The 16564-nt window shown below is 45.2% G+C and overlaps 1 protein-coding gene across 4 annotated transcripts in view; it reads right to left on the bottom strand.

The window, feature by feature from the left end:
- Nucleotides 1–16388, bottom strand: part of LOC144830731 (uncharacterized) — a 54849-nt gene extending 38461 nt beyond the window's left edge. Inside the window, exons 1-3 of one of the 4 annotated variants that reach the window (XM_078688965.1) lie at nt 16265–16356; nt 15853–15937; nt 15687–15799 (exon numbers count right to left, since the gene is read on the bottom strand). The gene's annotated coding sequence lies outside the window, so the exon portion shown is untranslated. Of the gene's footprint in view, nt 1–15686; nt 15938–16207 lie in introns of all 4 variants that reach the window. The other 3 variants (XM_078688936.1, XM_078688945.1, XM_078688956.1) reach the window with 3 other exon arrangements.
- Between the last annotated feature and the right edge of the window lie 176 nt (nt 16389–16564).

Genomic DNA, 16564 nt, shown 5'->3' with positions numbered 1-16564 from the left:
TCCGGGTACCGTGTGGCATCGTCCACCAAGACCAGGATGAACCTGTTGTCCAGGGCTGTCTTGGGGTCCAGGGGCCCAACAATGTCAATCCCCACCCGGTCAAAGGGGGTACTGACCACGGGAAAAGGTTGGAGGGGAGCCTTCTGCTTCCGCCCGCTTTTCCCACTTGCCTGGCAAGTTTGACAGGTCTTGCAATGGACATCTGTATCCCTTCGCATCTGAGGCCAATAAAAATGGGTGACAAGCCTGTCATAGGTCTTGTCCTGCCCCAGATGTCCAGCTAAAGGAACGTCATGAGCCAAACCCAGTAGGAAGGCTCTGAAGCGCTGGGGTACCACCAGCACACGGGCTGACCCAGGCTCAGCAGCCTTAGGCTCGCTATACAGGAGATCGTTCTCCCAGTAAACAAAATGTGACCCTGACTGATCACCTGAGGTTTGGGCTGAGGCCTGCTGCCTCATACCCACAAGAGAAGGGCACACTTTCTGTTCTGCACAGAATTCCCCCCTGGAGGGACCACCATCCTGCTGCCAGTGGGTCAGCTCGGGCAGGTCTCCCAGTTCAGCAACTTGTTCACGGGTGGGTTCCAGGGCATACCCCTCAAGGTCTGCCTCCTCCTGGACCACGGGAACTATGGGGGACGGTTTCCCACGCCCCCTGCCTCTTCTCTTCACAGCTGGGTCCTGGGCCATACTTTCAGGCTCCAGAACCCCATCAACACCGTTACTTGCTGTCATTGATCGAGTGGTTGCACACACCCACTCTGGCACACCCAACATTTTCAAATGTGTCTCCCTCTCCACCTTAGCCCAAGGGGAGTCTTCCAAATCGTTGCCCAGGAGACAATCAACAGGCATGGCGGGCCTCACAGCAACCTGAAGAGTACCTGAAACTCCCCCCATTCAAAGGGAACCTGAGCTACCTCACAAGCTCTCTGGGAGTTGTCAGCAGCTATCACAGGGTAGAATGCGTGGGGAACCACCTGCTCTCTGGACACCAAGTGACACTTGACAGCTGTCACACTCGTTCCGGTGTCTCTGAGAGCTTCCACTCTATGGCCATTAATGGTCACCCACTGCCTATATTTCTTAGTGTTACTAGGCAGAGGGGGTGGAGGGACCATTTCCATGTCTCCTAAAGAGACCAGGGACATCTCTGCGGGACCCTCCCCACCATGGGCAACCATCTCCTCCCCTCCCAGGGCTACACTCGCCAACTGACAGGGAGCTGCACGTGGTGGTGCAGTAGAGTTCTTCAAGGGACACTGGGGATCATAAAACCGGTGTCCCACCTGCTTACAAGTGAAGCAGGTCATTGGGCCCCTACGAACAGGTTTACCTGTCGGGGCCTCTGACTTCTTCTCTGGGGGAGGCTGGGAACCCTTCCCTTGGTTCCCTTGGGGATTATTTTGGGGCCCTTTCTGGAACTCCTTCTGTTTACCCTTGTCCCCCCCACTCTTCTGCTGGGGACCCTGCCCACCTTTGGCTGAGTCTCCCACTGGACCCTTGTGGACCCTGGTACTGACCCAGCAGTCCGCCTCTTCAGCAAGTTTTCTAGGGTTAGATATCTTGCTATCAATAAGGTGCTGGCGCAGCTCTGGAAAACAGTTATTAGACAAGTGCTCCCAAGCAAACAAATCATAAAGAGCATCATAACTTTCCACTTTGCTGCCCTTTACCCAACCATCCATGGCTCTGCAAAAATATGACACATATTCCACCCACGTAGTACCAGGCAACTTCTTACATTCTCTAAAGGCCTGTCTGTACTTTTCTGGGGTTAGGCCATACCTTAACATTAAAGCATTCTTCATATGAGTATAAGACATCCTATCCTCAACAGGCATGTCTAGCAGGGTATCTCTTCCCTCATTCACAAAGCGACCCCACAACCCCGCTCCCCAATCCTTCTCAGGGACCCGGTGGGCCAACAATGCTAACTCATATGCTTTAAACCATTGACCAATATCCTCATTCTTCTGAAAATCTTTGATCACATCTTTGAGAAAATAAAACCTACTTTCTGCAGGCACAGATGGGATGCTGCCACCAGAGGGATTCAATTCTAACTCTTTAGCTTTGAGCTCCAACTCCCTCAACCTGGTATCACGCTCCAAAGCTAACTTCTCTCTTTCAAACTCTAACCTTTTGATCTCCAGATCAGCTTCTCTCCTGCCTCTTGCATTCTCTAACTCCAACTGCCCATCTATCTTAAGTTTTGCCATTTCCATGTTGTATGCTCGCTCCTTCGCCCTTTCTTCTCTTTCTTCAGGAGAAAGACCTTTGGAGGAAACACTGCTGCCAGGAGGGGAGGGGGGTCCATTCACTGGCACCTCCTCTTCCCCTTCCCCTGTCGGTACCACCACCGGATCAGAGGAATCTCTGGCCTCTAACCAGGCCTGCAATGCTTTAAGAAAATCTTCCTTAACTTTGAGGCCTGTTGTAGGAACTTTAAATTGCTTGCAAAAGGATTTCAGCTGCTGTACTTTGTAATCCTTTATCTTACTCCTATCAAACTCCTCCACAACAACAGGGGTAGTGACTCCGGCATCACTCATGGTCAAAACTGGCAGTTTCAAAAATCAAGCTTGAGGAAATTTGGAGAACAAAAATAGAATATCCAACCAAGTAGATTGTGGATGCGCTATGGTCTGCTTTCACTATGTAGCGCACACTAATCACTGCACATGGGTCATAAATGCAAAGTTCAAATCCTCACCGCTGACCCACCAATGTTAGAAGCGGCTGTCTCTAGTTGGCAGAGGTATACACTTCTGACAAATAGGGACACACCTTTTCTAGTCAGGGCAAGGGGATCACACACTTAGATAACCCCTGCTCACCCCCTTGGTAGCTTGGCAAAGCAGACAGGCTTATCTCAGAGGCAGTGCGTTAAGCATTTATGACCACATACAGTAATAAAGTGAATACACTACAAATGGACACAACACAGTAGTATTATAAAAATAAGGATTTTTATATAAGGCTTAGCACAAGACCAAATAACGACATCTCCCCTGCCTTGAAAGCCCTGCATTGGCCCTGCCAACGCTATTCCGAGGACACGGCAATACTTCCACTAAACGTCTAGGCAGACCGCAATGTTTACCTTTGTTCCCCTGCCCCGGCTGTCTTTCCTGCTGCACGCCAACACTCAGCGAAGTTCGGGGGACCACTAGCACCAGCATTCCCCCTGTGGCACCGGTCTGTGACGCCATCAGCAAGCGTCAGGAGGTGCTTGGAATTCAGAGTAGGACTCTCGCACTGCGGGACGCACGCGGGCATGCGCCTGGCGAAGCTTGGGCCAAGGGCGGGGCCATCCGAGGCCGTCAAAGGCCAGAGGAGGCTGGGCTGGGCCTGCTCTCTAACCCCTAATCCCTGGGACCCGTATTTAAGGTACTGTGGCTATGTCCTCCAGATTGCTAGACCTTTGAAATTGTCCTTTCTTTTATTGGCACCCAGTTGGCACAGTGTGTATCAAAATTGACTCTGGACTGGGAACACTGAAGCAACTTTGTATGTGTAAATTTCTCAGCTTACCCTGCTGGTCTTAGATAGTACTTTCTAGCACTGGTTCACTTACTAAGTATTCCTGTAGTTGCGTATACAGCACCGTAGTGGTGCTTTCAAGAGGAACCTCTTGCGTCCACCTAAAATTTAAACCTAATTACTAACGCGAGAGTCTAATCTTAAAAATATTCAGAATGGGGAGAAGAGCATGTGCTGAGAAGAAACAGGCCCCGGTCTTGTCCAAACCAAATAGTAAACCTACCTCTATTGACAGGATGCTAGAAAAAGCTCTAGGAGCCGTGGCAACTGAAACAGAGCGGACCGAGAGACGACTGTCCCTGACCCCAAATCTAGAAATTGTCCCGACTGACCCGAGTATCTTACAAATCTCAGGGTCTTCTATAACTGACCACTCCAGTGAACAAACACCAATAATAGAAGTAGTTATCCCCGAGCCACCCAGAGTTATTACTCCAAACCAACCGTATAGAAAAGGAAAACCTAAACCTAAGGCGAAAGCACCTGCAAGAAGGAAGAAGCCCCAGGGTGTTACTTCTGATAATGGGAAACTTGAGATGGGGAACCCAGAAGAGAGCATGGAAACCATAAGTAATCAGCCAGTGTGGGTTACAAAGTTGGTGGTGGATCTGCAGATCCAAATGAGGGATATAGTTAAGGATGAACTTAGATCGTTACAAGAGAGGGTTGACGGGCTGTCTGTACTTTTTAATGATTGCATAAGTACAAGGGGGGGTGCCCATGGAATTGCTGGACCTGATTGCGGGTCACGAGTGCAGACCACTATAAGCAATGCGTTGGTTAATCCTAGCCTCAAACCTAAGGAACATGCGCTGCCTCTAAAACCAAATGGGGAGATTCACACGTCGGAGGCCATTAGAGATAGCCCTGCAAGGCCCACACCGGTTCCTCTAACCAAGCAAATTGCCCACCTCCACTGTATAAATCCACAGGTCTACAACAATCAAACAATAGGCAGGCTGGGGGAGGCGCCTCTACAGACATAGAAGCCACCAACCACTTTTTATCCCCTCCAGTTATAAATCCATCACCCGCATCAACTGCGCATGTCCTCATTCTTGCAGGAATCCCTGAACTTAGAAGGGTTCAATCTGAATCTCACCAAGAATCAAAGAACAAATCTGTTCACGGCTTGTAAACCACAGATATTTCATTTATGAGGATGTGGAAGAGATCCTAACCACACGCAGGGTGGGATGGAAAGGCAGACGATATAAGGATGTCCATGGAGATTGCATAATAATTAATTTTAGAAATCCGTTAATGACCCAAAATATTTTAGCTAGAGAGGATGGGAGAAAAATGGGTGGTATTCAAGAACTCCCTTTGGGTTATCTCTACCCCCCCAACAGGCCCTACAATGACATCAGGCATTCAGAGCGGGGCTGGAGAAATGACCCCAATAACCGTGAGTTGACTCATCAGCACTGGCAAAAGCAACCTATTTTTAATATTCCCACTGTAAATAGATTTAGCTGCTTGGATGGAGTAGACTGGCTAAAGGAAAACCCCTCTATCATTAAGGTACAAATGTATCCACCCCAAACAAAAACCCAGCTCCAGGTTAGTGATATAGGACCATGTATCCCGCGCAGGGAGGGCCCAACCTCTGGGAGCATGAGTGGCTCCCCTGGTTGCACCCACGAAGGTGGTGGCTCGGTCCGGAGGGATAATCCTACATTTTGTGTACCTGTGGGGTCAAATTACAAGGATGAAAGTGGAAAGATAGAGTCCGTATGGCAAGCACCCCCCGTAGCGCCTGATACACCGAATGCCCCTAATTGTTAAAAAACAAGGGTCCTATCATGGAACATCGCGGGTCTGAATAATAAGATAGATGATCCTAACTGGGGCTCTTTTATTAGTCAATTCGAGATGTGCATGTTTCAGGAAACATGGGCTAGAGGAGAGGTCCCCAAGTTGGTTTTTGCCACCTTTAGTATCCCCGCAACATCCGGGGTAAAGGGAGACCATCAGGAGTCCTTAGCACATGGGTGGGAGTTCATCTAGGATGCGCGGCCAAGCAGATCGACACAGGATCGAATGATATACTATGTGTTATACTCCAGTTTCCCTTAAAGATTTCTGTTGTTCTTTTAAAAGTATATTCTAGACCTAAGGTTCTGGGAAAGGAGTCAATTACATTGGAAGAACTAACTATGTTCTTAGGTACCATTGCTTAAAATCATATAGTGATCTTAGGAGGGGATTTCAATTGCCAGTTCGAGCCACTAGAGGGAATGCTCCTGGACAGCCTATATGACGAGGATAATTTTTGGGCAATCCCGGAGACTAGATGTCTACCAATTAAAAAATGGTCCCCTCTGGTGATTCAGACGAACTGCCTTGTCTTGAATCACTCCCTAAGAGCTTGCAATGGTAGAACTATGTCTGAAACATGAAGTAGTTATACCTTCCATAGAAATAACTGTGGCTCTCTATTAGACTACATCCTAATTGACTCCAAACCCTGGGATAGGTTAATCGATTTTAGGGTTGTTCCACGGCTAGATAGTGACCATCATGCGCTATTGCTTGAACTAAAGGAGTGTAATCCTGGTAGCGTCCCTAATTCAGATAACCCTATTGATGTCAGATTGACACTTTCCAATTGTAGGCGACGAGTGCGATGGACCGATTTCAGTCAATCGCAAGATAAATTGAGCACTTTATATGAAGCCCTGGTCCCAGTGCTCCTGACGGCATCCAACTTAACAACTCACAATGGAGCAGGTACAGATCCTGAGTTGGCCACAATAAACCATGCTAGATTAGGAGAAGTCACATTGGACTTCTTCTATCCCAAAAAAACAAACCAGCCAAGCAGTATGCCCCCCCACCCTTGGTATAACGATCAATGCCGCAAAGCCAAAAGATTGTTGGTATCGTCCGTCCAGGCTAATGATCGCCTGCAAATTAAATCTGCCAGGACGGTATTTAAAGCGGCCATCTTTGAAGCCAAAAAAAGGGTGGGAAAAGGATAAGTGGGATGCTTTGAGAAGCGCCTTGGGGGCCAGGGACATGAGGACCTTTTGGAAAGTTGTCAACACTGGTAGTTCTGGTGTTAAATCACTGGTAGACCCAAATCTGGATGAAGAAGTCTGGCGGGAACATTTCGAATCTCTCTATTTCAAGGAAGAAACATTGACTAATGAGATATTTGAGGGATGCCCTATGGGGCTTGACCATTCCCCCCAAATTGAGGGAAACTAAAGAACCCTATGACGATAGCTTTAGTATAAGTATAAGTCTAAATGAAATCAAGTGCGCTTTAGTAAAAATTGCCCCAGTCAAAGCACCCGGCCTAGACAAAATCCCTGGGGACCTTTTCCGCAGTGAACCAACTGTCTGGGCTCCATATCTTTGGGTGCTATTTAATGCCATACTTCAGGGCATGGCGATTCCCCACAGTTGGGCTGGAGTGGGGAAAAAACCCGTGCTCCTACCAATGAACTATAGGCCAATTAGCCTGATAGACATCACGCAAAAAATCTTTGCACGTGTATTGCTGTTTAGGTTACAAACTTGGATGGAGGAACAGGAGATAGTATCTCCTTTACAGGCGGGGTTTAGGGAAAAACTGTCCACTTTGGGCCAAATACTGAGGCTTCAACTGTTATACTGGAAGACCATGTGTCTAGAGGGTGGCAACCTCTATTTAGTATTTGTAGACCAGAGGTGAGCCTTTGATTTGGTCCCAAGGGAAAAACTTTGGACAGTCCTCCATGAGATGGGGATTCCAACATATCTGACCCATCTCATCAAGTGGCTGCACGAGGATAACTTTGCCCAAATCAGGTTTTGGCAAGAATGGAAAGTTAACTGCACCCATCCCGATCAAACGCGGTGTTCTTCAGGGCTGTGTGCCCGCCCCCACTCTCTTCAGTCTTTCCATCAATGACTTGATAGATCATTTATTAGTCGAGAAAGACCTTGATGCACCTAAGTTAGCCTCCCGAAAAATCCCAGCAATCCAAATCACCTATGGGGATCCCAATAAATTTGAAGTATTCTGTAGTGAAAGAGGATTAGAAATTAATCTACAGAAATCCGAATGTATGGTGTTTAATAGCCCAAAAGTGCACAAGAAAACTCCTCATTAAATGGTAAACGCCTCGAAAGAGTTTCCTCGTTTGACTATCTTGGCATCACAATCACAGAAACTATGGATTGGGGGCACAAATTAAAAAATCGTCACTAAAATGATCACAATCATCGGGTGGCATTATGAAGGTCTTCTGTATGTCTAGCCAGAAACCAGTGAGTCCATCCATTGAAATACATAATTTAAACAAGCAACAACAGTCCTTAATACATTACAATACTTATAACCAAAATTGAATTATAGACAACGATCTATACTATAAGGAAGCATGTGGCCAGCCGGACACTAATTTAATCAATGTAGAAGCATACATAAGATAAGGTGAACAATTATACAGTGAGATACAGTCCTGTATCCAGTACACATAACACATAAGCAACAAAACAAAGGGTAGGAATTTGCAGGCAATTAGGAAGGAAGGGAGGCGCTAGTACCAGTTTAAAGTTTGTCTAGCTGACCTCATGTAGTATACACAATTAAGGTAACAAAATGGGAATTGTTGTGTCACTACATTAACTGTCGACGGCGTTTCGATCCTACATAAAATAAGGGATCATCATCAGGACTAACAATGAATTGCCTGAATGTGCAAGCCTGTTAAGAAGGAAGTAAAGGAAAAGGGGACATGGTTTACCCTGTAGCCTGCGTAGCGTTGCATTACTGATAGACCATGCCATACTTATTGTGAAACCTTCCATACATGCGTGAATGATGTATCAGGTGTCACGCATTCTAAAAACATGGTTAGACTTGGTGAAACTGTGACATGCTTATGGATGTTGCCACAGTAAGGAGAAAGTGCAAGAAATGCGGTGATAGGTAAGGGGTAAGGAAGTGCGGCATGGGAAGGCGCCTAGGCAGTTGGTAGATCTATTTCAAGGGCTCTCACCTAATGATGGCTTGGGGGCAATTGTCTAAGGGTAGAAGACACGTGGACTAGGAGGGCGTCCAGGGAGCGGTGTTCCTTAGTCTAAGACAGGGATAAGGAATTTAGTATGGAGTGGAGAACGAGGGCTCGTGTGTTCCACTACGGAGAAAGGGGCCGATTACCTGGGGTTATCATTCAATCCACAACAAGAAATATATAAGGCCCAAGCCCGGGGAGGGGCGTTATATGGTGCAGAACTCCGGGGCTATACAAGACCCGAGAACTTAACGCAGGTAGAGAAAAACTTCCTGAGACAGCTGTTAAAGCTCCCACGGAGCACCCCGAAAAATTTTGCTTCGATTAGATCTGGGTCTTATGGCAATCGCTGATGTAACCAATTTTAAACCCTTATTGTACTGGTGTCACCTGTGCTCCGCGAGGCCAGCTCTCTATAGGGGGTAGATCAGATAACTGTATGGTGACTTCTGCTTCAGAGAGTTTGTATGTAAAAGCGTCATCCATCAATACTCATTTTTAGGTCTCGCTGAGCCAGCGCATGCGCTACTCCGAGACATTTAGTATCAGGGTTTTCAAAGTACTGCCACAGCATGCTTTAGGTGGCCTAGCACTTGCATTCACGCTAGCGTGCACGCGCGCAGACACCATCTGCCTCCCTTCCAGCGCTTCCCGACTGACCGAGCTCAGCCGTGTATGATTCCCAATGAAGCTCCCGCAGGTGCACATCACTGTCCTATCTACTCAATTATAATATACGTTTATCTGTTGTGATATCATGAATTGATGGTTCTTTCATGGTTTAGGATGTCACTTAGCACATATTACCGAAAGTCATACAATCTTTAATTATTTATGTAACTTCAGTGATTGTTTTTGAGTGATTACTTGGTGGTTTTTGCTAATTGAGTTCTCAATGTGTATTGTAATTGTGTAGTGTGACTGGTGCACATATGAAGAGCTTCAATAGCTTCGGGTCAAGTTGGAGCTATAATTTAAAAAACTACAGAAGAATGCACAAGGAGGTTAAAACTAAAAACAACGTCTTAACATAAGGAAAGACAAATTGATACCTACTTACTTGCTATTTTGTACAGACTGAAACCAGAAAATGTGGATAAAATCGTGGCTTTCATGCTGAAATTGTGTGATTTTAGGCAAATATTTAATTTTACTAAGGTAGGTTCTGGAATGCCATTCCCTATGGGATGCTCTGCTACCAGGCCATCTTTGATGGGCTTCTCAGAACCTATACTAAAACAAATGGAGGATTGCATTTCCAAGGAAAAACAGCCTTCACCTGTGGGCTGCTTCCTCTGTTCCATATCCCAGGTTGCCTATTTCAAAGCGGAATACTCTGCTAAAACAGTTTCTATTGATATAAGGCTGAAAATGAATGATTATGTGTAAAATAAAGTGCCTCAAAAATGCCGCTAAATTGCCATATTTATGCCGCTAAATTTCCATATTTCCATATTTGTGCCGCTAAATTTACTAATCCATGCCGCTATATCCTGGGGGGTCTGTACATAACACACAGCACAATATGCATGTAACATTCGAACTGATGTTTTTTTTACTAGGTCCTGATGAATTGCTACTGATCCTCCAGACTATGAGGCATCAAACATGTCGACCCCTTGAAGAGTAGAGCGCAGTTATCCTGAACCATTACTTCGGATAGTCGCCACTCTTCCTTTTTACTAGGGGTGGAGCCAACCTGAATACAAGTAATTCTTTGGACTACCCAACCTGTTTTAATCACTTTCCATTACACCACATCTACACTTTTTAGGTCCGTTACCTCCACTGCACCAAACGGCAAGGAACAAAAGATCTATGCCAAAGAGCCCCTCTTCAGCATCTTCAGGTCAAAACCTCAGGGGGGATACAACGTGGTTGGGAATTAAAAGATAATTCCAATTTCAAATCTGTGTACCCTTGACTAAAGTATGAGCTAATGTTTATTCTTGAAAAAAAGTTTCAAGTCTTATCCTGCGGAAATTAAAATACTTGCCCAGGATCACATCTTTTGAAATCAATTTAGGGGTCAGAGCATTATAATTAGGTTGTGTAGATTATTTGAGTCACTAGTCCTGCAAGTATTCTAACATTTTTTCGAGGCCTGTGTTGGACCCGACTGTACCAAACAGGATGTGAGAGGTCCCAACACGGATAATCTCAGCTGCCTGTTAATAAATTATCATAACTACTTAAAGTAACTACAGTCTGCTAACTTGGAGCGCTGCCCAGCCTGCCGCAGCACTGAGCAAACCGCAGGAGAGTGAGAAGCTGAGGCAAACAGGATGTAATTTTTTTAAAAAGGCTTCAGCTTAGCTGCTAGCTTCCTAAAATAATTTAAATCAATTTTATTGTAGGCAATATGCCTGATCTGCTATGCAAAAACATAGGGTCGGATGTATTTATTGTGAAAAGCATATGTTAAAAGTGCCTAGGGATATAATATAGGGGAATTGCTATTACATGGCAAGTCCCAGATCAGCCAAATTAAAAGATGCTCATGTGGACACCTTTGTGTCAAAAACATCATTTATAGATGTGGTCAGTAAATGGGTAAAGTCCGTGGTTGCAGTGGCCTAGGAGAAAGGTAAGAATGTGCAAATTGAGATTCGGCGACTATGGCGGCATTCATAATCATGCTTTAAGCCTCCAAAAGCAGCCTGCTGGAGCCTGAGGAATCGACAGTTCTGAGTTGCAAGCAGCAGACAGTCTTTACTCTACAGACCTGAGGACGTGTGACTGGGAGCCCCAAGGCCACGACGAGTCTCCAACAGCCTGGTCGCAGCGCATTGGATTTATTTAGGCATTTTTCGATAGCGCATGCTTTACCCAGAGGTGTCAGAGCGCTTTACAATAGAGCGAAGTATATAAGATTAGATATTATGGTAACATATTTACAGAGTATAAATCCGCTAAAAATTACACAATGCAAACTAAAGTTGGCGCGATTATGGTTCCAAAAAAACACATTCCACAATGTAAGCGTAAGGACAAACTAGTTCTCCCGTGAGGAACACGAAACAATCAGAGTTATTGGTAGCCGTGTCTTTGAAAGAGAAGAGTTTTAAGGTCCTTTCAGAGTTCCAAATTCTGGTCGTACAGGGCCTCTAGTCTGGGCAGGTTTATTGTTTTGACCCCGCACTCTCATTAACAGACCCCCCCCCCCAAACCCAGACCCCAAACCTACAGGCTCCGCCCCTTTGCAGTTCCCAAGCTAAGTTCTGTTGTGGGTGGTAAGAATGCCGCTGCGATGCCGCTGCGATGCCACCGTCGGACCCGCCCCCGGCAGAGGAGGAGCATTCACACCACAGGCCCCGCCCCACCCACAGGCCCCGCCTCCACATTCACTGATCACGCACCACAGACCCTGCCCCACAATCACAGGCCCCACCCCGGCAGAGGAGGCGCATTCCCACTCACAGGCCCCACTCACAATTACGTCTTGCCCTCACCATCTCACCATAAGGGATCGCATTTATTTGACTCGCAGGGTGACAACTTCGGGCATGTAGAACAGCATTACAGCTGGTTGGTTTACGATACATACGACTGCAGATTTTGCCATCTTCAATAAACAATTCAATATCTAAAAAAGTGATCCTATTGGTATCATAGTGAGTAGTAAATTCAAGGTTCAGTCTATTATCGTTCAAGTAGTCAAAAAAACCTTTAAGTTCATCCACTGAACCAATCCAAATTAAAAGGCAATCGTCTATATACCAACCAGCTGTAATGCTGTTCTACATGCCCGAAGTTGTCACCCTGCGAGTCAAATAAATGCGATCCCTTATGGTGAGATGGTGAGGGCAAGACGTAATTGTTCAACTGATAAAGACTTTGAATTCAACCTTACAGACCTATCACATATGTTTCTGAAGCGTGGCTATCAGAGCAAAGTGGTTGATAATGCTGTGGTAAGGGCTAAGAAACTTAAGAGGTCTAAAACTTTAGACAAAAAACTATGTGAGAACAGGGATATGAAGATACGTTTGATTACTAATTTTAGTACTGATAGTGCGAAATTGTACAGTATACTGAATAGACACTGGCACCTATTGAGTATGGACAAGGACCTAGTGTCTCATATTGGAAACAGACCAGGACTGACTTTTAGAAAGGGTCGCACCCTATCTAATTTTATCAGTCCAAGTTACCCGGTGAAGAAAACAGAGCCTGATTGGCTCACTGAAAGATCAATAGGTTTTTACAAATGTGGCAAATGTAGTTCTTGCAGAAAAGTAAAGTAAAGACTTTCAACTATAACGATACTGGAGACCACTCTATAAATATGTTTATTAACTGTGATACCACCTTTGTGGTTTATGTTATAGTTTGCTCTTGTAAACGATGTTGGAAGCACTATCAGGAAATTAAAAGAAAGAATGGTGGAGCACTTTAGAGCTTTAAAGACAGGGGATACCCGTTATCCTATTGCTTCCCACATTGTTAGAAACTATCATGAAAAAGAGAAACATGTGTTCAGTTATCATGGGATTGATCACATTAAACGCGATCCCAGCGGTGGGAACAGACAGTTACAACTGCGACGCAGAGAAGTGTTGTGGTTGATGAAACTCAAAGCAGTTGAACGTGGTTTAAACATTGACCACAAATTTGAGTTTTACTTAGGGAATGAATAAACTGTAAACGTGTAATATTGTTTAAGTATTTGCTCTGATGTAATCTGCGAAAAACTGAATGTCTTTATAGATTACTTAGCTGTGAGGTTGGATATTACTCTTTGTATTATACTGTGATCTGTGCCTTTCCCTTTGTCCTGTTACCTATCCTTCCCATTCCTGGTTGTGCTGGTCTGATTGTTCAATACTGCTTGTATTGACTATATGATTACTCTGACCCCGATGCAAACATATATCTTCAGAATGTTGGAGATATTGGAGATATTACGAGGGTGTACTCACCCGTTGTTGAGTGATGGTTACTTTTTAGCCATTCCATGATGGCGTGCTTAGTTTGTACACTTATTAAGAGATTGTAGCACGTTAAGCTCATAAGCATTCACCTCTGCAGTGTTGGCGTTATTATGAGGGTGTACTCATCTTTTACAATTGATAGTTGATATAATATTCACTTTCCCCGTATTTCCTATTTCTTTATCATGGTACTATTATTATCGTTACAAGGTTTGTTGGTTATACATTAGCCCACTTACCTATTATAATTGAGAGTTGATACTTTTTTTACTCTCACCGCATTTCTTATCTTTGAACTATGGTACTATTTATATTGCTATAGCGAGTGATGGTTATACACTAGCCCTTCCAAGATGGTGCGCACAGTTCGTACCACCAATAGTTACTGGAGTACGCTGAAATTGTTAGTAGTTATCCTCGAAGTGTCGGTATCATTACGAAAGCGTACTCAGCTTTTGTAATTTAGAGTTTGATATTACCTACTTACACCGCATTTCTTATTTTGAACTGTGGCATTAGCATTAATATTATAAAGAGTGAAGGTTATACATTAGCCACTCCAAGATGGCGCGCCTAGTTTTTTACGATAGTTACTGAAAGATGGCGCTCGTGTAGCACGGGAAGTTTTCCTGACTTAGTTCAAGCTGATATGCGGTAAGTTTCTCCGTAGTGTGGAGTGCAGTTCGTAAATGAGTATCGTTTTAATGTCTAATACACGGTCGAATACTGAGCGGTGATTGCTTTCTTTTCTAGTATACGGATAAGATGACTGATTGATTTTTTGTACATGGATGAATGTACTTTTCGCCATTTACAGGTAAGACGGTGACTGAGAATTGTTTGTTGTGGAATATCGCGTTCCTTACTGATAATGTAAAGAATTTGTGGTATTATAAAGGTAGAGGTTACTTACAGGCTTTAAACAATATGTACTTTTATTTACAGAGTGGAATGATCACTTGCAGATAGTTACTTGTTTCAGGATTTGTTGAAATAAAGACAAGGAGTTTGTATATACGTGCTACAAGACTCATGTTATTGTTTGTTGGTGAGTTACTTAAATCCTGTTTGGATTTTAATATTTACTTCGATATTGAAGGATTGTTTGTGACCGGGTTTTTCTGTTATTTTAGGAAAACTTAAGAATAGCTTACTGAGGTTACATAGAAGAATTTGAAGTTTGAGGGGTATGCACTCCAGCTATACCTGACTTCTCTTGTGTTTATGGGATTCTAACTTAGGTACTGCCAACCTGGCATCTTTCCGTTACAAATTGGGTGCTTCTGGCTTTTTTCTTGGTGACAGGTATCTTCTTGTTTACCTTTTCTAGACACAATATTCGGTGAACCTTGATTTTATTGTAAATACTGTTAAGTATAGAATTGTGATTTGAACAATGGTTATTGTATTGTTTACAGCCCTGAAGAAGTCTGTTTGTCAGAGACTGACAAGACGAAACACGTGTTGGCTGTGTTTTGAGAAATACGTTGGATGATGGAATAATGTAAAGAAAAGAAAAATTTGGAAGAAACTGACTTTAATATTGTGGACTTCATTTAATACTTTGAGTGCTTGGTGGATACTTTGGATTTGACTACAGCAGGTTGACAGGTGATGGCAGTTGGTGGGAGCAGTTGCCACTTGAGCAAGTAACAGGATGTGATTTAAGTGCGTGAGGGAGAGCCCTGTGATTAATCTGCTGTGTGTCTCTCCCTGCACAGGGAACCTGGATCTCAGCAGCCAATTAACTCATTTCCTGTAGTTTCAGTAAGTTGTTTAAGTCAGGGGTGGGTGCTCTGGTTTCTGGATGGTTTGGGCAGAGTGGACAGGTTTTCAGTTGGCCCATGTGTGACATTTATAGGCTTTCAGGGTATTTATGAGTAAAATTTCAGTGGTTTATGTTTGACACGTTCTAAATCATTAAAGAAAGCTCAGTCGTATTTTTCTTGCATTTTCCGTTTTCATAACCTTCTTCTTGTAATCGCCCTGGTCAGAACCCATTGCCCTCCAGTGCAAAGTAAGGACGCTTTTGACAGAAGCTTTCACCAATGTTCATTTCCTATACTGACCCAAAATGTGTTCACATTCTTGATGGCTGCAGCAGCAGTTACTCTTTTAAAGCAGGGCCACTTATGAAGTCAAAATATAACTCAATTCTGGTAATAATGTCATTAGACAAAGAACGAAGAATATACCTGTAACAGATGCACACGGCTGCTCTCTGGACAGGATCATTTTTAACCTCCTGGCCCCAGGATGGCAGCTGTCCCCGCCGGGGCTGCAGCAGGGTCTGGTCTGGGCCTCTCAGCTGAAGAGGCCCCTCAGCTCCAGAGGGCCTCTCAGCGCCAGAGGCCTCTCAGCTCCAGAGGCCTCTCAGCTCCTGGCCCCAGGATGGCAGCTGTCCCCGCCGGGGCTGCTGCAGGGCTCTGTTTGGGCCTCTCAGCTCCTTGGCCTCAGAGACGCCGCCATGATGTTGTTTGGGGGACGGGGGGAGGTCGGGAGCACGAGAGCGATAGGCAGTAGTGTTTTCACTCCGCACATGCACAGAGATGACGCGCGGTGAGACGTGGTCAAATGTTGTTTGGGGGGCGGGAGACCAGGAGCACGAGATTGATAGGAAATGGTGTCTTCGCTCCGCACATGCGCAGTGATGACGCGCGGTCCTGCGCATGCGTAGTCATGAAGGGCGATGTTGTGCGGGGGAGATCAGGAGCACGAGAGCCGTGATAAAGAGATGCCCACTGCTGCTCTCTGGACAGGATCATTTTTAAGCTCCTGGTCCCAGGATGGCAGATGTCCCCGCCGGGGCTGCTGCAGGGCTCTGTTTGGGACTCTCAGCTCCTTGGCCTCAGAGACGCCGCCATGATGTTGTTTGGGGGACGTGGGGAGGTCGGGAGTACGAGAGCGACAGGCAGTAGTGTCTTCACTCCGCACATGCACAGAGATGACGCGCGGTCCTGCGCATGCGCAGGTATGAGACGTGGTCAAATGTTGTTTGGGGGGCGGGAGACCAGGAGCACGAGATTGATATGAAATGGTGTCTTCGCTCCGCACATGCGCAGTGATGACGCGC

Source organism: Lissotriton helveticus, chromosome 1_1 (genome assembly GCF_964261635.1).
Source record: "Lissotriton helveticus chromosome 1_1, aLisHel1.1, whole genome shotgun sequence".
Taxonomy (NCBI): Eukaryota; Metazoa; Chordata; class Amphibia; order Caudata; family Salamandridae; genus Lissotriton; species Lissotriton helveticus.
This window is presented reverse-complemented; position numbering and strand designations above follow the sequence as displayed.